This window comes from Ranitomeya variabilis, chromosome 3, assembly GCF_051348905.1.
Source record: "Ranitomeya variabilis isolate aRanVar5 chromosome 3, aRanVar5.hap1, whole genome shotgun sequence".
NCBI classification, from domain to species: Eukaryota; Metazoa; Chordata; class Amphibia; order Anura; family Dendrobatidae; genus Ranitomeya; species Ranitomeya variabilis.
Window position 1 is genome coordinate 436655116 of NC_135234.1, and position 24752 is coordinate 436679867.

Sequence of the window (24752 nt, forward strand, 5' to 3'; positions counted from 1 at the left end):
ATTACACCCTCCCAGCATCCATGCCCTGGTTACTGGGTATTTTTGAGAAGGAGGGAAAAGTTTTTATAGATGGTCAAGCAATACTTGGCTGACAAAATCAACATACTCCCTAATTCCTCTGTGACTTTCAGCTATTGAGTCTCAAAGCTGGACACCTGACATAAGCTGTTCCTCTATGCCTTAGACGTGTTGCACTGTGCTGCTATTAGCATCTTGTATGAACAGGTTTTTAGTGCCACTGGGGGGTCATAACAGACCCTTGATTTTGCCTGTAATCACTGAAAAGCTTTGCACTTTGCTTTTATGAGTGTAGGAGTAGCACAACTACACTTTGTTCACAATCTTTTAATGAGGCAATACAGTTGGTGCTTTCAAGGGTGTATGGATGACCCTGCTTGTAATTTTTGGCAGAATTTGTATTTAGTGCATTGCCATTATAAATTTAGGAGTGCTTCCACATTACAATTTGAACACAATGTGTATGAGGCCCTCCTTTATATCTAATACAGGGTGTATCTGAGTCACTAAGCTTTGGCACTTCTTGCTTCGTTCATAAACTACACTGAAATTTCCCATGTTTTTCATCAAAAATTCAATTTTGGTTTACTTAAATTATATTTTTTTTAAAAATCCTTTTCAAATTTTGCTTTATATACAAGTCATTAAACAAGAATAAAAAGTTTCTTAAAATGTTTTGCTGTAAACTCTAATTTATTGTCGATTTTTAATGTTCTACGTTCAGTTCTTAAAGGGAACCTGTCACCCCCAAAATCGAGGGTGCCCACTGGCATCAGGGACTTATCTACAGCATTCTGGAATGCTGTAGATAAGCCCCCAATGTAACCTAAAAGATTACCTTTCCTGGCGCCTGCGCACTGTAGTACTTTGCTCTGCCCTCAACAGGGCAGACAAAGTACGCCTGCCCTGGAGCCGCAGCATGAAGACCAGAAGAGGACGTCATCCTATGAAGATGGGAGGCCTCGTACCGGACCGCGATGCCCAGGTGAGTATAATATAACCTCTTTTTCTCACCTTTTAGACTACATCGGGGGCTTATCTACAGCATTCCAGAATGCTGTAGATAAGCCCCTGATGCCGGTGGGCTTAGCTCACCATCGATTTGGGGGGTGACAGGTTCCCTTTTAGGTGGAATAAAATTGTGACACCATTGTTCTTAGTAGTGATTTTGGAGTCACAGATGCTTCCTGGAGTCTTCTCCATGCTGTTCTCCTTCCACTCATCACTATTTTAACATTTTCACTGCCCCCCAGACCTCCTTGTAAGGTCTGCCCGAAAAATGTTTGGATTTTCCATTGACTCTTATTATAATCGCTACTCGAAACAAACATCTGAGCATTAGGCATTGCTAGGTTCAAGTAACAAGCATCTGAACTTTTTAGTGCTCACTCATCTCTAATAAAGAAACATTGATTTAATGTGTTAAATGGCTTTTTGGAACATAGTGTGTCTAGACAGTTTGCAATTGCACATGGTTCTGACTTCAAATATATCTATTTTACCCATTAAGCAGGTGCCAACTCATATTTTAAACAGGTTACAGAGGTTAAAGCAGTGTGAGGCTTATTGGTTTAAGGATGCATGCCTGTTTCCAAATGGCCTCAATGATGTGGTAGAGATGGTTTTTAGGCTTTCATTAGACTACTCATCATTTACACTCATATGGCAGCTACCCCCATCTTTTGTTTTAGTCTCCCCTTTTAGCAGTTACTAATGTTTACACTGATTTTTATTATACTGCTGTATTTTAAATTACAATTTCACTTTGACTCCTTGTGGTCCAAGGCATAGTGGTTGGCGATGTTGCTATCTTCTGACATTAACAGATTAGGGATTAAATCCAGTCAAAGCTGTCCCATTTTCAGTTTAACACCCACAATGATAGATATTTTTTTCATCTCCTTTATATTTTTTCATCTCCTTTATTTTATTAAGCATATTATCATCAACACTGAAGTAGTACCACTACTGTACAGTCTGACTACTTTTTATCATTCAGTTCTTTATTATGACTAATGTAACAATTTCTGAACTGTGTGTTTAGAAATTTATTGTAATATGTACTTTTCAAATTTATTTTATATCATACATCTCCATAGCAAAAAAGTATGATATCTATTATTTATAATTATTGTTAATCTGATAGCCATTACCCAGCACCTTCATTGTGATGTGTTAAGTGTGATCTTACCATAATGCATTTATTCCCTCTCATTTTCTACAATCAATTCTCTTAGGCTAGTTTCACACTAGCATTTTGCTAGTGGTGAAGCCCCACTCATGGCCGCACCTCCACTGCTCAGCTCCACCTACGTTTGCATGCGGCCTGCATACCTTTCTTTAACATTAGGTACGCAGGTCGTGCGGATGCCTCCACATGTGTCGTTTTGACGATGCGGCGACCCACGTCGTATGTAGCTGTTGGAATTTCTTTTTTTCTCTTCATCGTCAAAACTATGCATGTGGAGCCATCTGCACACATCCGCACGACCTGCGTACCTAATGTTAAAGATAGGTACGCAGGCTGCATGCGGTCGTAGGCAGACCTGAGCGGCGGAGGTGCGGCTGTGGGTGGGGCATCACGGAGGAAGTCCGCAGCCCTCCACAGCTCAGCAAAAAGCTAGTGTGAATCTAGACCTATAGTTTGCACTAATATTTAAGTATTGCTGCCACCGAACTACAAACTTGGCATTTTCACGGATTAGTGGCACAGTGGTTAACAGTGGTGCATTCTAAGCTTTAGAGCTCTTGGTTCAAATTCAATCAGGAGTGCTTTATCAATTACATTTTTTATTTTAAGATCTCCCTGTTATTGCTTTGACCCAAATGTATGATGAAATTTACATTTATCTTGTATACAAAGCCCTCAATTTGTTGATGCCTTAAGGTCTGAGGAAGGCACTGGCTGAATGCCGAAAAACGTAGTCTTGTTTTTTGTGAATCTCCAATAAATGCTTTGCATGGATATCCTGGATAATTCCTATTCTTCAGCAGCACCTTGTTATTCACTCTATTTTCTATGCACAGATGAAGTCCGTCAGAGTGAGGGATGGTCTCCATTAGTGGCTTTCTGCTCTGGCTAATAGAGGAACTCCCTCTATGATTTATATGTGCTCTAGTAACGAAGCTAGAAAAGTTTTCTTTAAGAAACATGATCTTATATAATCTACCTAGTCATATAGCCAATGTTTAATATTAAATGTTAATTAATGTTAAATTAGCTTCATAACATTTCAAAACTACATACTTATTGGATTCTGATAGATGGCACATCATACTATTCTCATGTAGATGCCTTGCTATGATTCTGTAGAACTTGTATCTATTTATATTGCTACTAATTCTAGGTTTAGGAGTTCAGTAGGTGGTCTAACACAATTATTGAGAACATTCACTATTTATGTTTGCATACAAAAATAAGTGCCAGTCACTGATTAGGTCCATGGACTGGACACCCATACCCATAATGAGCAAATATTTCATGAATAAATTACAAGTTATACTGCATGTTTTTACAAAAAAACTTAATTGCTCAGCATCTTCTACTCAATAACTTGTTGTTTGTAGACCAGACTGTATTGTAATGTTTTCTGTGTAAATATTAAAATGTTTTGCCTGTGTATCTCACTTAATCAAGAATATGGGCTACTTTCTAAAAGTAAAAATATACAATTTTATTTAACAACATACCATTTTGTCCTCAGAACAAAAAAATTCAATTTTCTATTCAACTCATTTTTTCCTAGCTGCCATTGTTTGATGAATGTAGTCTTTTCAACATTGCTATTGAAAAGGATTTCTTTGAATGTATGCAAGCATTTTATAATGTATTGTTTTGTTTACCCAATGGACACTTGCAAAAAGAACAGGATAAATCTGAAGATAAAAAGAGAACTCATGTAGAATACAAACATTTCAAGTGCTGGAAAAAAAATTATTTTAACCTTGAAAATTATGTCACAATAAATGAAAAGCATAGTATACATAGAAATATATAATTGTCTTGTTATTTTAACACCCATCCAAATTTTAGCCCTAAGTTATATTAATATATTTTAATTTTTAAATTGTGACTGATATGAGATTTAAAGTGTCTGTCTGAATAAGGCCCACTACAACTTCCAAAGCCAATATTAACATTTTCCTAGGGATTTCAGAAGCTGTGTTTGTGCAGGTTTCCTTATAATTTTTTTGTGTCCACCAACTTAAAAAACCTATTGAAAGGTTAATTAGCTGTCTATCATATATGACCTTGGTTTGTTTGTATAGAACATAGCAAAATTAGATTGTGAGCCTCCTTGAAGGCAAGGGCAAATATTAATGGTGACACTGACAATCTCTGTAGAAAGATACAGTATAGAATTCATCAGTGCTACATAAGTGACTGAAAAAAATAATGTTGAGTAACTGTACATATAAGGTATGTTTTACATTAATTAACTTCCAATAAATCAATAAAACTCTTGAATTTCATTCTCAGTTTAGCAAGAATCAAAATTACGCTCCATTTGTGACTCACTTTGTCTAAGATTTGTACATTAGGAAGTGTCATCATATATTTTATAGTAGTACTCACAGATAGCAGAAAATAGCTGTGCCTATACATACAGTACTGGTCAAAAGTTTGAACACATTTTTTCATGTGATGATTTTCCTTGTTCTTATTAGAATATGCACATTGTAGATTCAGACTGAAGGCAGGAAAATCACAAAACGGACACATGGAAACAACTGAGTTAAGAAATGTGTGAAGCAAACCAGAATATGTGTTAAACCTTAGATTCCATAAAGTACAGACATATTACTCTGATGACTGCTTTGCATGCCCTTGATATTTTGTTAAGCGTCTTTGGAAAGAGCTGAAACATGCCATCTGTAAAAGGCAACCTTCAAACACAAGACAACTGAAGCAGTTTGCTCTTGAGGAGTGGGCCAAAATACCTGTCAAGCAGTGCAGAAGTCTCATTGACAGTTACAGGAATCATTTGATTTCAGTGGTTGCCTCAAAAAGTTGTGCAACAAAATATTAAGTTAAAGGTACCATCATTTCTGTCCAGGCCTATTTCATGAGTTTTATTTTTTTTTTAATTCTGTGGAAGCATGGTTGAAAAGCAATGTCTGACTTTCATTTGTTCATTTTCATAGATTTTTTGTATTTATTATTGCTTTTTCAGATTCAAGTTATGTCTGTGACAATTGTGGGTTTATCTGTCATTAAACGAGGGGTACCAACAATTTTGACCACGTGTGTAACTATCATCAAGACTTTATGGCAGAATTGCTGGACTACTTAGCGCTGGAAACAAGAAAAAATAAATCTTGATTGAATCAAATAACACAAGGACTAGACATTAGATCAGTGGGAATTTGCACTGTGCTATGATGAGTCAAAATGTAATATTTTTGGCACCAACCTGCTATGTCTTTGTGAGTGCAGAAAAGATGAGGATATGCATTTTATCTGTGTGATATGCACCATGAAGCAAGGAGTGGAGGGTGTGATGTGTAAGCGTGTTGTGCTGATGATACACCAGCATGGCTTTCCTGCACTGGGCAATGACATGCCTTTCCATCTCATTTATACTTAGTGGGACCATTATTTACACTACTACAACTCACCTCCAGACTATGTAAGGTCTTTGTGACCAAGAAGGAGAGAGATGGAGTGCTGAATAAGATGACAGCCTCCATAATCACCCACCCTCATCCCAATTAAAAAGATTTGGGACGTGTTGAACCTTAGATTGAAGGCAAAGCAGTCAACAAGTTCTCAGCACTACCTGATTAAGTTGCTTGGGGAAATGCCAAAGATGTATATAGCTGTTGTCACAGTAATAGGTGCGTACTTTGAAAAATCTGAGATTTAACACATATTCTGCAATTCCCCCAAAAGTGCAATAAAAATATGAACTCCAAAATGGTGAAAAAATGGCAGCTTAGGGCACAAACAATTTGTTCTCACACAGTTCCATCTACAAAAAAAAGTTAAAAAGTTATGGGTCTCAGAAAATGGGCAAACTTTTTTTTACAGCAATCAATTTTTTTCACCACTAAAATAATAAAAAAACCTGGACAAGTTTGCTATTTCCATAGTCAAACTGTCATTGAAAATCATGTTGCCAGTTAATTTTTACCACACAATTATTGTCATAAAAGCAAATCCCACAAAAAACAAGGGTGGAATGCCATTTTTTTTCAATACATTGCATGGTAAAGCAAATGATATTTTTCAAAGCTGAAACTAACTTACAAAAACAAGCCTTCATATGGCAATGTTGACAAAAAATAAAAAAGTTATGCCTGTTGAAAAAAGTGGAGGAAAAACTAAAGTGCCAAAAGGAACATTTTCATCTCATTAAAGGATTAATGCAATTGCTTCAGTTATTATAATTAAATATTTATTAAGGGAGGGAACACTTTCAAAGAGACTAATTTGAGAATAGTTTCACTATTTTGTCTTCAGAAAAACATATCCTTCTACTCACTAAACAGCTTCTTAATGTAGCTGCATGTAGGACTTCTTAATGTGGCCTAAGGCTTCTCACTGTATCACTCACTCACAGCATTAATCACTCACTGTATTGCTGTATGGCACCTCATCAATAAGTGTAGGTAAGACAATAAACATGGAAGAGAGCAGCATGAGAAGCACCTGGTGGTTTGATTGGGATGTTTCAATGGAAGGTGGGGGGATTAGCCTCTCACCTGGAAGGGTTGTGCACCCCTGCACAGCTCCGGTAGCAGACGTCTTTGTATACTCCTGCTCTGTTTCTCTGGGACCTCTCCTGTGCTGTGCTTCCTGGTCTGGTTACATGGGCCCAAGATCCAGTAGAGTGATGCCACTTCACAGGATGTGACATCACTTCAGGTCCTGTTGCCTGGAGATGAATTCTATGGCCCCAAGCTGCTCCAGCCACAATCCCTCAAGGGGAATATAAACTTTTTTTGGGAAAAAATGTGGTCAATTTAAGGATCGCTATGGGTATAGAGCACACTGCAATAGCTTGGTGGTAAACAAACCTTTTATTGAACCACTATGTGTTTCAGCAGTGGACTGCTACCTTCCTCAGGTGGATTTACCTTTAGTCCCACATTTGTCCCACATTTTCTGCTGAATGTGATAATACCCCATATGTGGCTGTACAGTACTGCTTAGCCATACAGCAACAATTGGGAGGGATGGGGTGCTATTTTCCTCCTGAGGAACAGATTTTGCTACAATAGTTTGCACATACAGAGCCCCTAAGTGCTAGAAGAGCAGAATCCCCCTTCAAGTGACCACATTTTGGAAATTACACCCTGCTTATACCCTGCTTGGAATTTACAGGTGCAGTGATTATTTTGACTCCATGGGTGTTTTCCAGAAACAAGAAGCAGTGGATTTTGCTGAAAGAAAATTGCAAACTGCCATTGTGGTGCCATTTGTTGTAGTCCCCAGTACATTGCAATCATTACAATGTTGTAGTCTCCAATTTGTGGTAGTGCCCATCTCATGCTTCTGAAGACAAGCACCTGTAAATTAGGTTGGCTGTCATCGCTATAGAAATGCCAAACATCTGGATGCTAATTGTGGTTTTTGAAGGGAGGGAGCATTTGGATTTGGGAGTGCAGAAATTGCTAAATTTCTATTAGGAAGCAAGGAGCTATAGAGCTTTTCCAGGGCCTTTGTACTATCAGTAATACAGAAGCCCCTTATATTTCCATTAACAGATGACGGAGCTGAGCTGGGACTTGCTTTTTTTGTGTTTTGATTTGAAGCTTTTGTAGAGAACATTTTACATAACATTTGGGGGATTTATCTGGCGCTCTAAGCTGAGTAGTTACATGAAATTTACATCTAAATCTCCAAATGATGGGATTCAAATGAGATCCCCGAGGACTCAATTTACTATAATGCTGCAGCAGAGTTACTTTGGACTCCATCTGGCCTCTGTTAAGTGATGTCCTTCTTTTCATAGTTGCACAAAACTGTGTCATACTGCACTTTTATGCATGCCTTAAAAGACAGAAAATAATAGATCATAGGCCAGACAGCATCCACAGTGCCTTTGTCTGCCTCATTATAGGGAGTCTTCCACCGGGGGTTCCGTCTGAAGAAAGTTTTTCAGAGATTTAGACGGAAACCCTGATGTAAGCGCTCATCATAGAGCACAGGGTACCTGTGTGTCAAGCCTTATTGCGATCTTTGGGAGGCAGAATAAAAAAAATCAACAGCAGGTGAAGAATTGGATTTATTTATTTTTTATGCCATTCTTCGTAAGGTGAAAGTGAGTAGACAACTTTATTGTTCGGGTCAGTGCAATTACAGCAATACCAGATTTATAGCGTATTATTATGTTTGGCTGCTGTCACACACTAAAAATGCTTGTATCGCCATATTTTGATAGCTATAATTTTTCCATATTTCAGCTCACATAGTTATGCGAGGGCTTGTTTATTGAGGAATGAGTTGATGTTTTTACTGGTACCATATTTGGGCACAAAACTTTTTTTGATCGCTTTCTATTCTAAGTTTCAGGAGGCAGAATGAACAAAAACCAGCAATTCAGGAATTTTTTTTTATGCTGTTTCCCATGTGGTAAAATTGATAAGGGAGCTTTATTCTTCGGGTCAGTACGATTACAGTGGTACCACATTTATATTTTTTTTACGTTTTTGCGCTTTTACACAAAAGCTATTTTATAGAAAAAAAGAATTATTATTTTGAAAGCTACAGCTTTTTTAATTTTCTGCTGACTGAGATATATCACGGCTTGTTTTTTTGCGCGACAAGATGACATTTTCAGAGATACCTTTTTTATTGCACTTTTTGTTGAGCTGTTTGATGATAATGCATTTTTTGCCTTGTTTTTTATTTTTATTTTTAAAGGTGTTCACTGATGCGGTTAACTAGTGGAATAGTTTTATAGGTCGGGTTGTTCTGGACATGACGCTACCAAATACTGTATGTGTAACCTTTTTTTTTACATAAATAAATGTATTTACTGGATTCATATTTTATCTTTTTTTGTTTTTTATGTTTTTTTAATTAATTTTACAATTTTTATTAACTTTATATTTACTGTTTTACATTTTCTCGGGTTGGGACATCAACCTTACACTTACAGATCGCTGATCTAATATCCTGCAATGTTTCTGCATTGCAGAGCTTAGATCAGGAAGAAGGCATTTCAGCTTGTGCTCTCAGCATGAGCTGACAGGCCACCGTCCCTGGGTGACTCCAATGGCCATGTTTGGGCCCGGGGTCACCATGTAGACCATCGACACAACGTGATGACATCATGTTGTGCCAATGGGAGCACAGAGAGAGCTCCCTCTCTCTGCAATGCACCGCAATGTCGCTGTCACTATTGACAGTGACATCACAGGGGAAAGAGAATGAAGAAAAAAATGGTGTTCCAGCTCCTTAAAATTGACAACTCTTTATTGATCCATATAAAACTTCTTAGTCAGCATAAAATCCTTGCACACACAGGATGCAAACATGGCCTATCACATACTAGAAAAGATCGCCAGAGTGGACAAGGAGTTAAGCTATGATTAAGATCTTTATAGATCGAAACGCATCACTTTAACTTGTCTTTCCTACATGTTTGCATCCTGTGTGTTTGAAACCCATGTGTGCAAGGATTTTATGCCGACTAAGAAGTTTTATATGGATCAATAAAGAGTAGTGTTGAGCATTCCGATGCTGCAAGTATCGGGTATCGGCCGATACTTGCTGTATCGGAATTCCGATACCGGGATTCCGATACTCTTGTGGTATCGGGTATCGGGTATCGCAACAACATTAATGTTAAAATGTGTAAAAGAGAGAATTAAAATAAAAAATATCGCTATACTCACCTCTCCGACGCAGCCGGGACTTCAGCGAGGGAACCGGCAGCGTTGTTTGTTTAAAATTCGCGCTATTACTTGGTTACGTGAATTCCCGGCTTGTGATTGGTCAGGTCGGCCATGTTGCCGGGACGCGGACCAATCACAGCAAGCCGTGACGAAATTACGTCACGGCTTGCTGTGATTGGTCCGCGTCCCGGCAATATGGCCGCCCTGACCAATCACAAGCCGTGACGTCACGGGAGGCTGGACACGCGCCCATTTTAAAATGAGCGCGTCCAGCCTCCCGGCTTGTGATTGGTTGACCGCGGCGCAACCAATCACAAGCCGTGACGTCACGGGAGGCTGGACACGCGCCCATTTTAAAATGAGCGCGTCCAGCCTCCCGGCTTGTGATTGGTTGACCGCGGCGCAACCAATCACAAGCCGTGACGTCACGGGAGGCTGGACACGCGCCCATTTTAAAATGAGCGCGTCCAGCCTCCCGGCTTGTGATTGGTTGACCGCGGCGCAACCAATCACAAGCCGTGACGTCACGGGAGGCTGGACACGCGCCCATTTTAAAATGAGCGCGTGTCCAGCCTCCCGTGACGTCACGGCTTGTGATTGGTCAGGGCGGCCATATTGCCGGGACGCGGACCAATCACAGCAAGCCGTGACGTAATTTCGTCACGGCTTGCTGTGATTGGTCCGTGTCCCGGCAACATGGCCGACCTGACCAATCACAAGCCGGGAATTCACGTAACCAAGTAATAGCGCGAATTTTAAACAAACAACGCTGCCGGTTCCCTCGCTGAAGTCCCGGCTGCGTCGGACAGGTGAGTATAGCGATATTTTTTATTTTAATTCTTTCTTTTACACATTTATATGGTTCCCAGGGCCTGAAGGAGAGTTTCCTCTCCTTCAGACCCTGGGAACCATCAGGAATACCGTCCGATACATGAGTCCCATTGACTTGTATTGGTATCGGGTATCGGTATCGGATTGGATCCGATACTTTGCCGGTATCGGCCGATACTTTCCGATACCGATACTTTCAAGTATCGGACGGTATCGCTCAACACTAATAAAGAGTTGTCAATTTTAAGGAGCTGGAACACCATTTTTTCCTTCATTCTCTAATTCTGCACGTCCAAGTCAAGATGGAGTTCCGCCGTGCACCTATGGCTGTCGGTGAGCTGGATGAGGCTTTTAGCCTTTATTTCTCTATATTAGCACAGGGGATAAATGGCCTATATCGTTGCTACCACCGATCATGGGCGTCACTGCTGGGTGTCAGCTCTCACATAGAACTGACACCTGCACTTGCTTGTTCATGGAGAGGCTCAGCATGAGCTCGCAAGATCACGATGCCGTATATATATTGTGCTTTTGCAGGAATGCAGCTTCTGCGGCACCGTACATATACATCACATTTCAAAAAGGGTTAAGGCGTTAAATGGAGTGCCTCATAAAAAAAATTAAGAAAGTGTAGTTGTAGTACGCTTACATTCATAAAGACTTTGCACAAAGCCAGGAAAAAAGTATAAGTAGGGTCATTCAGCCATTCATAGACCCTAAAAGGCAAAAACTGGTGGGCCTCATTCAAATACTGAACATTGAAAACACTTTATGAGCTTCTGTCATCTGGTGGTGTAGAAAAGTCAGGTCTAATCCAGGATTTGTTAATTGTTATCAGAGTGAGCCTGTCAGCACTTTCTGTTGACAGGTGAAAGCACCTGTCTGTTATGACCCCCCAGTGGCACTAAAAACCTGTTCTGACAAGATGAAAGTGTCTGGGCAGCATGACACCTCCAACGCATAAAGAGACAGCTCATGCCAGCTGTCTAGCTTTGAGATCCAGTAGCAGAAGGTCGAACAGGAATTAGGGAGAATGCTGGTTTTGTTGGCCAAGTATTGCTTGAGCATCATCATTACAAACATTTCCCTCCTTGCCAAAAATACTACCCGGTCATCAGGGCATGGTCCCTGGGAGGGAGTTATGATATTGTCACAGGCCTTTGACAGTGTACTCCAGAAATACAGCAGAAAAAACACCTTTTTTTACAGACTGATCACAAACGACTAAGTAAGATAATTTTTGCATCATATTTAATTTAAAAAAATAAAGAATCTGTCAATTCACTGTGTTAATAAATTTGCTGTTGTTTAGTACAAAAATAAAAAAAACTTTGTAATTAGGTATAATTGAATGTTTTGAATCTAAAAAGGTCAGATTCAACTAATTTTTTCACATAATTTAATTCTCGGGAAATAAATTCTCCCTAGATATAAAGTACTTCAATTGCCCTGAAAAGATGTGTATAAGACTCTGATGTCTCCTAGGACTGTATCTAACCTCTTTCGATCTCTATAATGCAAGCACAACCTTAAAAATGTCAAAAACCTCACCATAGAAACAAATGGTAACTTGGTAGTAACCAACATTCCATTTAATAACACAGTGCACTGACAGACTTTTCATGTTTTTCTAAAATTTTAAAATGGTAAAAAAATTATTCCTCTTAGTCATTTGTGATCAGATAGACCATTCTAAGCAGAATATACCGTATTTTTCGGACTATAAGACGCACCGTAGGATAAGACGCACCCCAAATTTGGGGTGAAAAATGCAGAAAAAAAGATTTTTTTTAAGATGGGGGTCCATCTTATTGTCCGAATTTAAGATCTCTTACCTGAGGGCAGGCAGTGGCAGAGCAGGGTCACAGGAGGCATGGTGGTGACAGAGGTGAGGTGATGCTGAGGTGCGGTGGGCGGAACAGCGTGCACCTCAGCAGGGTCCCATCCTGCTTAGGTGGGCGACGCCATGGCCTGGTGTCCATGGGGAGGTTGCTGTGGCGGTGGCAGACGTGCGGTCACTTCCTCAGGTGGCAGCGGCCAGGGTCCCTTCCACATTTGAGGTGACGCCACAGCAGTAGTGAAGGAGAGCAGCAGAGCTGGGTGGTTTTCCTGGTGGCGGCGGGCTTACCGGCATTGTGGCGGCGACAGAGGTGCGGGCATGATGTGGCACGGTGAGCTTTATGGCGTGAGCAGGTCCCATCCATATTTGAGGTGAATCTGCGGCCCGGTATTGATGGAGAGCAGCAGCGCTGGTGAGTTACGGTATTTTCCGGTGGCGGCGGCTATCTTGCTGAGGCCGCGCGTGTGCAGATTCACTACTCTGCGTCCCAGGGCTTCAGGAAAATGGCCGCCGCGATCTCCATCTGCGCACGCACGGCCTCCCGTGGCCATTAGTGGCTTCTGGTTTTTAGTGTATCACAAATTAAGAAAATATGTGTAATTGTAATTCAAATGCAGCAGGACAGATGCCAAATCCACGATCACTGATCAATTACACTGACACTGCTACTGGCACCTCCTCTATATTATCTCCCATTCATCAATTGAATCTTTGTATTATTTGAAGACTACTAATCTCATCTTCTTCACTGCTTCAGTAAGTAACATATTGCTGTTTGGAGTGCATGTCCAGTGTTTTGGGACATTTCTCATCCTTTCTCTATTGCTAAGCTGTTAGCTCTGACAAATTCTCACTGACCTAAAACCACCCAAAAATGGCTGCTGCATTCCTTGCTTCAGCTTTTATACAGTCTATGATAATCTCTATAGATTGGATGCGCTATACCATGTGATGTGATAGCTACAAGGCATTATGGGGATGCTCACATGGTTGTACATAAGGTTATTTCAGCAATCTGTGACTGATCCAGTTTTCTGCAATGTGTTAAAAAGGTAGCTGGCTTTTTTTTGCTGATTTGTGGAAATCAAATTGCATATTGTTTAAATTTACCAGGACCTGACAATGTGATAACATTTTACTCAAATTTGATTCTCATAATCTCCAAATCAATACACATTAGCAAAACATTACTATATAACAGAATTTAAAAGAGTTGACTAGGGTGAGAAACACATGGTGAAGCTGAAATAGCAGACATATCCAGGGTGCTATTTTGGAAGACAGCAACAATATTTTTTCTAATCTTTTACAAACCCCTTAAAATTCTGTGTACATCTATCATTCTAATGTGGAAAAAAGGTGAAGGAAGTGCTCAATTTAGGGTTTTCAGAATGATTACTTCATACATCTTTGATTGCTAAAATATAGCATAATACATTTCACCAACTATTCCTGGATGTTATTTTTTCAAATCTTTACGGCAAAATCCCCCCACCCCCCTCTGTGTAGTAGAGTCCAGAAGCTCTGTCTGCTCCTTTCTTGGCTCTATCCAGCACCACTACTTCCCAGTAAATTCCCAAATGGTCAACATACCAAAATTCCAACATTTTTGTACAGAAAGTACAGCAAATAAAACATAAATAACAAACTTTCTATACTAGTCTAATTTCAATTTTTCTATTATATGGAAGATTGAGAATGGAAATTATTAAGGAGAAATTTGAAAGTACTGTGACCATCCTGTTTGTCCTGTGAGATTTTCCAAAAGCACACTTTGATAAATTGATTACCTTAGTAACAACTAGTCAAATGAACAGTGTGGAAAATTGTCATCTGCAGAATTTTTGCTTGTTTGCTTATTTTCACTTAATGTCTTCAGTGCTTTCAAGACCACGATGATATTGACTGAGTTGTCAAAGGTTTTTAATGACTAGAAGCAACAAGTGAGCATTATAAGCACCGCATGATTCACTCCATCTTAGTCACTGAGTTGTATTATGTCTACTCTTTTATTCTTTTCAGCTCTTGCTAAAATTGTGTTTTTTGACAATTGTTTTTAAAAAATAGAAATCATACAAAGTTAAGTCTATCAAGGAGAATGGGATGAACATGAAACCAGAGTAGCGTTATCCGTGACATGGTTAGGCAATAAAACCTCTTACAAAATACTGGCCAGTAGACAGATTACACAGTTGATTTCACATGAAAAAGATAAACAATGTTATTAACTACTCCTAAAAGCATACATAGTCAAGCTATACAGAATATCCAAAATAAAACATTTAATTGACTGAGGACTGCAATCAGTAACCAGGAAATATTGTACAGAACAAACGAAATGAGCTTCAGGCTAAGTTCACATGATGAATTTTTAATTTAATAATTTAATTTTTTTCTGCTGTATATTTTTGTTTGCAAAAACCACAGCGTGTTATACGTAAAGAAAAGAGGATTTATGCAACTATCATGCCCACAGGTGCTGTTTTTAAATGATATGGAAACTGCATTTTTGAAATTAATGGCATGTCAATTTTTTGGGGGGGTAATTATTGGTTTATTTACAAATTTATCCCATAGACATCATTGAAATGCAGAGAATCCTCAGATTAAAAAAACGGATTTTTTTATGTGTTCCACAGTGGAAAAACATGTAATCCACACACGACATTATTAGTGATGAGCGAATAGTGAAATATAATTAATCTAACACAAGTCAGCAGGAAACCCAAATATTTTTCAGCTGGACCCAACAAACAGGTCTGGGGGCATGGGAAAAAAGCTGAAATGGATGGGAAAGGGCTAAAACTAAATGGGAACAGCATGGAGAAGATGCATGGATGCCTTTCTGATTCACATATGGTATCTGGAAATAATGTTGTCAGACTATTGAGCCGGTTTTACAGATTTATAAAAAGACCTACCAAACCAAACCTAATTGTTTTAAAGGGAAAAATGCTAAGAAACATTTTTTTCCTTCATAATTAGATAATGCAAAATAAAAATTAAAAAATTAAAAAAAAGTTATACCTCCCCTTTAGCAAATGTTCATATGGAGCTTTTTTGCTTTAGTTTTCCTTTAGCATTTGTGAAGGTTCTCACTCCTACATTTGCGAGATCCTTCCCTCATTCCAAATTGTTAGCTACATTGTGGAATACATATTCCCCATCCCTTTACAATACTAGTTAAAACATGCCCATTTGAATTTTGGGCTTTGCCCGCCACCACTGCCTTGTCCACCCCCTTGTCCACAGCCATGTCATTATGCATCTCTAGCTTCACATATTCAGAGGGCCAGCAGGTGCTGTGAAACCTGAGTTTGGTAAAGGCCCTCAGGTGGCCCTGTATCAAATATTTGTTAGAGCTCTCACTCCTACATTTGTGATGTCCCCCTCTCATTCGAAATAGTTTTGCAAGAAAGTGGAATACATATTCCCCATCCCTTTACAATACTCGTTAAAACATGCCCATTTGAATTTTGGGTTTTGCCCACCACCACCACCACTGCCTTGTCCATCGCCATGTCATTCTGTGGCCCTTGCTTCCCATTTTCAGAGTGCCAGCAGGTGCTGTGAAACCTGAGTTTGGTAAGGGCCCTCAAGTTGCCCTGTATCATACATTTGGTTGAGCTCTCACTCCTACTTTTGTGAGGTACCTCCCTCATTGAAAATAGTTAGCAAGATAGTGGAATACATATTCCCCATCTTTTTACAATACCAGTTAAAACACGCCCATTTGAATTTTGAGCTTTGCCCGCCACCACCACCGTGTCCACTGCCATGTCATTATGTGGGCCTTGCTTCCCATTTTCAGAGGGCCAGCAGGTGCCATGAAACCTGAGTTTTGTGAGCTCCACAGTTCATTTTAGGCACCGAATCCCAATGGAATCACTGTCATAGAGGGCAAAGCTGCTGAAAAGTGAATATAATACAGGGGTTGGGAGAGCTGTATGATCAACATCAGTACATTGGATTCTACCAGACAACAAAAGCAATAGAATTAAATTCTGAATACAGTCTATGCAAGTGAGGGCATGTATTGTGGTCAGTCTGTCAGGCCTGAAATCCATGTCAGGAACATGTACAAGACTCATTGTAAAAGCAGCCTCCTCAAGAGAAAGAGAGAGGAGTGACATTGACCAATCTGCACAAGCCTACGCAGTTCTTCTGGAAACTAGCCAGAATGTATCTTTTGAATGGTTTTGAGCAACAATGGAGTAATTACAGAATATGTCCGAGAAAGTGTCGAGGTTTGTGGACTTTATAACTCAGGTGACAGGCAGGGCTACAGAGCTCAGGTAAAGGCCTTAGTATGGCAATGAACGTGTTCCAATATGTTTAAGGTTGAGGCCTGAACAGGTCTGCGGTGCGTATTAACCCAGCCTCTTAAATGTGCTTCAAATGTACAGAAACTGGCCAAAACTCCACCACCATTTTTTTATAAGGACCCAAATTTAGGAAATGTAAGGGAAGCAACACAAGTCTCATTTATGAACCTGGAAAAGTTAGCAATGGTCTTTGTCCAGCACTGGACAATGAAAAGTGCTGACGAATATGTATGCATCCAATTTTTGAACAGACATATATGCTGAGAAGGGAAAACTGAACACTGCGCTGGGACAATGAACTGGACGTGGTTGATGACTGTTGTGTCTGTGCATTTGCAGGTTGGGGACAGGAGGTATCAGCCCCTCCATCATGGACAGCATATTGGGAAGGACATAACACAGGGCAAGGTCCAGTGGTTTCACCGTCAGATACAGATTTTGTACCCAGGAATTCCACCCACCTACTGGGTGCTGTGTACATGAGCAGTATATGGCGTATGGTAACAGAGGTATTTTGTCAAATTTCCTTTTATAAAGGGATGTGTGGGTAAGATTTACAAACTAGCAGCGTATACAGTATATAAAGCATGTTTCATTACTCATTTCATTATTCGGTACAAGGCTGAAACCTGAAGAATTGGGTGGGGCATTTTAATGTACTGATGTTCCAAAATGTGTACAGACCCAAAAATCAACATCAGACTACCAGATACATGCTTAAACAGACTGTGAGAAGGGCAACACAATAAACAAATTATAATAATAGAATATACAGAGATTGAGAGATGAAATTTGACCATTTCACAATGTACAAAGGTTTCCAAAAATTACCCCAAGGGGTCTGTATCATACACGCTGAAAAGGGCTGTGATGGGGACCTCACAATATATTTAGCAGTTATTACAAGGGGTAGAGATAGGGAGCACAAATTTCACCATTGCACAATGTATAAAGTTTCCAAAAATTACCCAAGGGCTCTCTATCAGACCAGCTGAAAGATGCCATGTCTGCATTTTCCCTTGACAACCGTGTGTGCCTATCCGTTATGATTGCACCAGCCGAACTAAAAACCCACTCAGACAACACACTTACAGCACAGGATGGCAGCACCTCCAAGGCGTACAATGAGAGGTCGGGCCAAGTGTGAAGCTTGGACAACCAATAGTTAAAGGGAACTGAAGAATCAGGATGGATGCTAAAATGGTCACTTACAGTAAGTAGTCCTCACCATCTTGGTCAATTTATTTCTCTTCGTCATAGTTATCCCCACAGATAGCCCTTGCTGATGTGACAGTTTCATGAAAATAGCCCAACTGGCGGATATTCTCCCCCCTGAGTTGCACCTGGTTTGAGTGGCCTTCCTGTAATCTTTGTGAGTGAAAAAAGACAGTACCTCTGCCAGCAGTGTTGTCTGAGGGTAATCTTTTGAGCAAGTCTTCCACAACGGCCCTCTGGCATGCATGCACTGAAAATGGAACGTCTGCCTCTGACATGGGAGAAGCAAATTTCTCCTTGTACCGTGGGTCAAGAAAGGTGCATAGCCAGTATTTCATGTTGGACAAAATCTGTTTCACGCATGGGTCTTGGGACAGGCATCTGGACATGAATTCTGCCATGTGTGGCAGACTGCAAAGAGTCAAACATTCTGTGTCCTCACCAGGAAGAACACTAACCATCCTTTCCTCCTCACAATGCATATCCTCCTTATCTTCCTCTTTAGGCCATCCATGCTGGACAGGCATTAAGCTGGGATTAGGAGTCCCCTCTGTAACACAGACCACAAAATACTGTTCCTCCTCATACTCCCCCCTGTTCCTCGTCATCACCCCATGTGGCCGGAGAATATTGTTTGAGGCTGGGCTGTGTGATATCAGCTACTATAAAATCTTGCTCCATAGCCACCTGATCGGCATTCAAAGCTTCCTCTTTGAGATTCTGCAGCGATCGTTTTAGTAGACAGATCAGAAGGACAGTTACGCTGATAATAGCATCAGCAGTGCTCACCATCTTAATGCAGTACTCAAACTTTTATTATATCACCTTGCTGACACATTGCAACAGCAGATTAATGAAAATTATTGCACTATTAAATTGTGACGTTTGCTTATTTCTGCACGGATTGCGCGAGTCGCACAACTGCTAGATAAAGGTATGCTATTTATTAAACCAAATGAAAATTATTCTTTTTTTATATCTCCTTGCTAACACAGTGCAACAACAGACTAATGAAAATTATTGCCACTGCTAAATTTTAATGTTTGTTTATCTCTGCCCAGATTGCACCATTAGCACAACTTCTAGATAAAAATACCCTTTTTCTAAACCAATAGAAAATTATTTTAATTTTCAATTGCCTTGCTGACACAGTGGAATAGCAGACTAATGAAAATTATCGCCACTGCTAAACTGTGACGTTGTAAAAAAAAAAATATATATATATATATATATATATATATAATCAAAAAAAGAGGCAGCACTCCATATTCCAAAGTGAAAAAATGTGCAGGATTTAATCACATCTCAAGGCGACGTTTCAGCTCGCAATGAGCTTTTCTCAAGGCTTGAGAAAAGCTCATTGCGAGCTGAAACGTCGCCTTGAGATGTGATTAAATCCTGCACATTTTTTCACTTTGGAATATGGAGTGCTGCCTCTTTTTTTGATTATATTTGAACTTGGATGATCGGTGGACTGGTTATCTGGGGGCCTTGCACCCAAAGATAAGTATATCTGTTCTGTTCCCTTTTTTTCACTATATATATATATATATATATATATATATATATATATATATATATTTATATATGTGTAATACTCAGCATGGACAGAGGAAGCAAAGGAAAGAGTTGTCTCAGGAGATTTGAAAGAAAATTATAGACAAGTATGTTAAAGGTAAAAGTTAAAAGACGATCTCCAAGCAGTTTGATGTTCCTGTGACTACATTTGCACATATTATTCAGAAATTTAAGATCCATGGGACTGTAGAAAACGTCCCTGGACGTGGCCGCAGGAGGAAAATTGATGACAAATCAAAGAGACAGATAATGTAAAAGGTAACAAAAGATCCCAGAAAAACTTCTAAACAGATTAAAGGTGAACTTCAAGCTCAAGGTACATCAGTGGCATATTGCACATCTATCATTGTATGAGCCAAAGTGAACTTCATGGGAGATGACCAAAGAGGAAACCATTGTTGAAAAAAAATCATAAAAAAGCCAGACTGGAATTTGCCAAACTACATGTTGACAAGCCACAAAGCTTCTGGTAGAATGTCCTATGGACAGATGAGACAAAAATGGAATCTTTTGGCAAGGCACATCAGCTCTATGTTCACAGATGGAAAAATGAAGTCCATCAAGAAAAGAACACTGTCCCTACTGACAAACATGGAGGAGATTATGTTACGTTCTGGGGCTGCTTTGCTGCATCTGGCACAGAATGTCTAAAATATGTGCAGAGTACAATGAAATCTCAAGACTATCAAGGGATTCTAGATGAAATGTGCTGCCCAGTGTCAGAAAGCTTGGTTTCAATCGCAGGTCATGGGTCTTGCAACAGGACAATGACCCAAAACACACAGCTGAAAACACCCAAGAATGGCTAAGAGGAAAACATTGGACTATTATGAAGTGACCTTCTATGAGCCCTGACCTAAATCCTATTTGGCATCCTTGGAAAGAGCTGAAACATGCCGTCTGGAAAAGGCAACCTTCAAACACGAGACAACTGGAGCAGTTTGCTCTTGAGGAATGGGCCAAAATACCTGTTGAGAGGTGCAGAAGTCTCATTGACAGTTACAGGAATTGTTTGATTGCAGTGATAGCCTCAAAAGTTTGTGCAACAAAATATTAAATTAAGGGTATCATCATTTCTGTGCAGGCCTATTTCATGAGTTTTATTTTTTTTTAATTCTGTGGGAGCATGGTTGAAAAGCAATGTCTGACTTTCATTTGTTCATTTTCATAGAATTTTTATTTATTATTACTTTTATCATATTCAAGTTATTTCTGTGACCATTGTGGGTTTTTCTGTCATTAAATGAGGGGTACCAACAATTTTATCCATGTATGTAGACTGCTACACACTAATATTACCATATTTTTCCGACTATAAGACGCACTTTTTTTCCTCCAAATTTGGGAGGAAAGTGTGGGTGCGTCTTATAGTACGGATATAGCATGTGGGGAGGGGGGCAGCAGCGAGTGGGATCGCAATGATATCCCACTTCAGGATGTCCACGCTGCCCGGAATCAGCTGATGTGGAAACCACATGGCCCCGCTGATTAAGTGCAGTAAATATTTATTAGCTGCTCCCCGCCCACTGATCAGCTGAGCAGTGAGCGGGGAGCAGCAAATGAATGCTGCACTTAAGCAGGGACACACAGTTTCCCCAGCACTGATTCCGGGGAGAATCTGTGTGTCCGGGGGAGGAGGCAGCAGCAGCAGGGGCCAGGAGATCGCTGCATACCTGCCTGTGCTTGAGGAGTGCTGTGCAGGAGGACCTGTGTGATGTCAGGAGTGGGCGGGCTGGAGCATCACATTGCAGCTTAGAGCCCTCCCTCTTCTGACATCATAATAGGTCCTTCAGACTCCTACCTAGAATCTGCAGCTTCCTCTTATGTCCTGCGCTGTGGAAAGGCAACAACAACAGGGAGGGCTCTGTGTGTGTGCAGCCATGGGATGCTCCAGCTTTTACCTCACAACAGTGTGGCTGGCTGCCACAATTAAGAGGTCAGTCTTTACAAAACACAATAAAGCACTCTGCCACTCCTTTGGTGAACTAAAACTCCCAGCATGTCATAGGATCTGCAGGACATGCTGGGAGTTATAGTTCTCCCATGGGATTTTAAAGCAGCACTCCAGTGTTATTTTGCAGTGCTGGAGTGGTGCTTTCACTATAAGCCCTGTGCACCTATTCTTAGGGCTCATTTCCACATGCGAGGCACACGTCCGTATCTCGCATGTGGAAACCAAGCTGTGGAGCCGGCACTCCAGAGCGGAGCATGCGGCCGCATAGGAACACATGGAGCTGCACACTCCGCTCCAAAGTGCTGGTGCCAGAGCTTGGTTTCCACATGCGAGATACGGACGTGTGCCTCGCATGTGGAAATGAGCCCTTATACTCACCCTCCAGCGTCTTCATATCGTACTTCACAGACACCACACTGGTCCCACAGCTTCCAACATAATAACATACTATTATATATAATAACACCACATATAATAGTATGTTATTTATGTTATTAAATATCTTACCACATTTTTTTTGCTTCAAATATTTTTTTGTACTAGCAGCTTGGCTTTTAGATAATCAAAATATGTAAAAAAACCTCTGGGTATATATCTATCAATTAGCAGGCTTTTGTATAAATAAATGTTACACTTAAAACATAACCTTTACTTGGTTCCTTTGTTTAAAAACTAATAACAAAATAGTGTTACGTGTAGTGCAGGTGCTGACATACAGTACATATAAAACTCACAAATTTAAAAAGGAACGTCACTGTCCTAGCTCCTCTTAGGATTAATATAGGAAGGTGCCCCTCTCTTTTTGCACTATACTGGTTGCTTGGGACTGCCTATCCTATTCCCTTATTGCTAGGGGTCTAGGCTCTAGTGAATGGTGGTTCCTAGGGTTGAGCGACTTTCATTTTTTTAAGATCGAGTAGGGTTTTGGGAAACCCGATTTTGTCCAGAGTCGAGTCGAGTGCAGTCGGCCGATTATCGCTAAAAGTCGGGGATCGACCGAAACACGAAACCCAATGCAAGTCAATGGGGAAGCATAGTCGGCAGTGAGTGGAGGCCAGGAAAACACCTACAGTGCCCATTTTAATGCCAAAAACATCCATTCTTGTTTCTGAAGCTTGCCAATCTTAATTAACTGTATAATAATAGTTGGGCATAGGGAATTGGGTGAAAGTTGTGGGGGGAGTAGGGCTGGCTCAAGTTTTTCGTGGGCCCAGGAAATGCGGACTACGTCACGGCGGTGTTGCAGGGAAAGGTAAGTATTTAAAAGTTGCAAGTGCTGTGATCCTGAGCAAGCAGGGGGGGGGCCCACTCGTTCGCATTGCCACTGGCACAGGGCCCCTCAAAGTACGGCGGTGTGTTTGCATGGCGGGGGCGCCTCCCACCAGCAGCGACACTTTTGCGTACTCTGAGGGGCCCTGTGCCAGTGACGTCGCCAACGAGTATGCCCCCCCACCTGATGAAGGAACCTGCACTTTCATCTGCACCTTCCTCTTTGTCCCTGTGTAAGGTGGTATAACATGCGGGAAGGGGAACCTTACTTTCAGCAGGGACAGATTCTGGCTGTGTAGAGTACAAGGGGAATGTAGTGGTCTAGGTCAATGTACCAGCAGACTCATTTAGCAGTGGCTGGGCAATGGGCAGGATGAGGAGGAAACAGATATAGGGCCAAAGAATAAAGTAGGCTACATGCAGTTCAAAATTGGTAACAGGACTAAACAGGCGGCATTGCTTTGTTCAGTGGAGTAGCAAACCCAAGAGCAGCAGACACTGTTTCAAGGGCCTAACCACACTAGTAGGCCAAATGCAGTTTAATATCTGATAGTATAGGGCGAAAGCCAGAATGTGGAAGCTCAGCTTTGTTCAGTTGAGGACAACACCAGGGAGGGGCAGACACCTTTAGTAGGCCGGAAAAGCCTATTGCATTTTTTAAAATGGTAATTTGGAGCAGAAGGTTGAAGCTCAGCTTTATTTACTTGAGGGCAACACCAGGGAGGGGCAGAAGCCGTTAGTAGGCCCTAACCACCATTTTTTTTTTTTAAACCACATAATGAGAGCCGGAAGGTTGAAGCTCAGCTTTATTTAGTTGAGGACAACACCAGGGAGGGGCACACAGACAGACACCTTTAGTAGGCCTGAAAAGCCTATTGCATTTTTCAAAATGGTAATTTGGAGCAGAAGGTTGAAGCTCAGCTTTATTTAGTTGAGGGCAACACCAGGGAGGGGCAGAAGCCGTTAGTAGGCCCTAACCACCATTTTTTTTTTAAAACCACATAATGAGAGCCGGAAGGTTGAAGCTCAGCTTTATTTAGTTGAGGACAACACCAGGGAGGGGCAGAAGCCGTTAGTAGGCCCTAACCACCATTTTTTTTTTTTAAACCACATAATGAGAGCCGGAAGGTTGAAGCTCAGCTTTATTTAGTTGAGGACAACACCAGGGAGGGGCACACAGACAGACACCTTTAGTAGGCCTGAAAAGCCTATTGCATTTTTCAAAATGGTAATTTGGAGCAGAAGGTTGAAGCTCAGCTTTATTTAGTTGAGGGCAACACCAGGGAGGGGCAGAAGCCGTTAGTAGGCCCTAACCACCATTTTTTTTTTAAAACCACATAATGAGAGCCGGAAGGTTGAAGCTCAGCTTTATTTAGTTGAGGACAACACCAGGGAGGGGCAGAAGCCGTTAGTAGGCCCTAACCACCATTTTTTTTTTTAAAACCACATAATGAGAGCCGGAAGGTTGAAGCTCAGCTTTATTTAGTTGAGGACAACACCAGGGAGGGGCAGAAGCCGTTAGTAGGCCCTAACCACCATTTTTTTTTTTAAAACCACATAATGAGAGCCGGAAGGTTGAAGCTCAGCTTTATTTAGTTGAGGACAACACCAGGGAGGGGCACACAGACAGACACCTTTTGTAGGCCTGAAAAGCCTATTGCATTTTTCAAAATGGTAATTTGGAGCAGAAGGTTGAAGCTCAGCTTTATTTAGTTGAGGGCAACACCAGGGAGGGGCAGAAGCCGTTAGTAGGCCCTAACCACCATTTTTTTTTTAAAACCACATAATGAGAGCCGGAAGGTTGAAGCTCAGCTTTATTTAGTTGAGGACAACACCAGGGAGGGGCAGAAGCCGTTAGTAGGCCCTAACCACCATT

The 24752-nt window shown here is 40.8% G+C and overlaps 1 protein-coding gene and 1 long non-coding RNA gene across 2 annotated transcripts in view; one reads left to right on the forward strand and one right to left on the reverse strand.

Moving 5' to 3' along the window:
* Positions 1-24752, reverse strand: part of GALNT17 (polypeptide N-acetylgalactosaminyltransferase 17) — an 828236-nt gene that overhangs the window by 496510 nt on the left and 306974 nt on the right. The gene's annotated exons all lie outside the window — the stretch shown is intronic.
* The window catches only part of LOC143816264 (uncharacterized), a 31888-nt gene continuing 28598 nt past the window's right edge, over positions 21463-24752 (forward strand). Inside the window, exon 1 of the long non-coding RNA XR_013223905.1 lies at positions 21463-21589. This is a non-coding gene — a long non-coding RNA (uncharacterized LOC143816264). The remainder of the gene's footprint in view (positions 21590-24752) is intronic.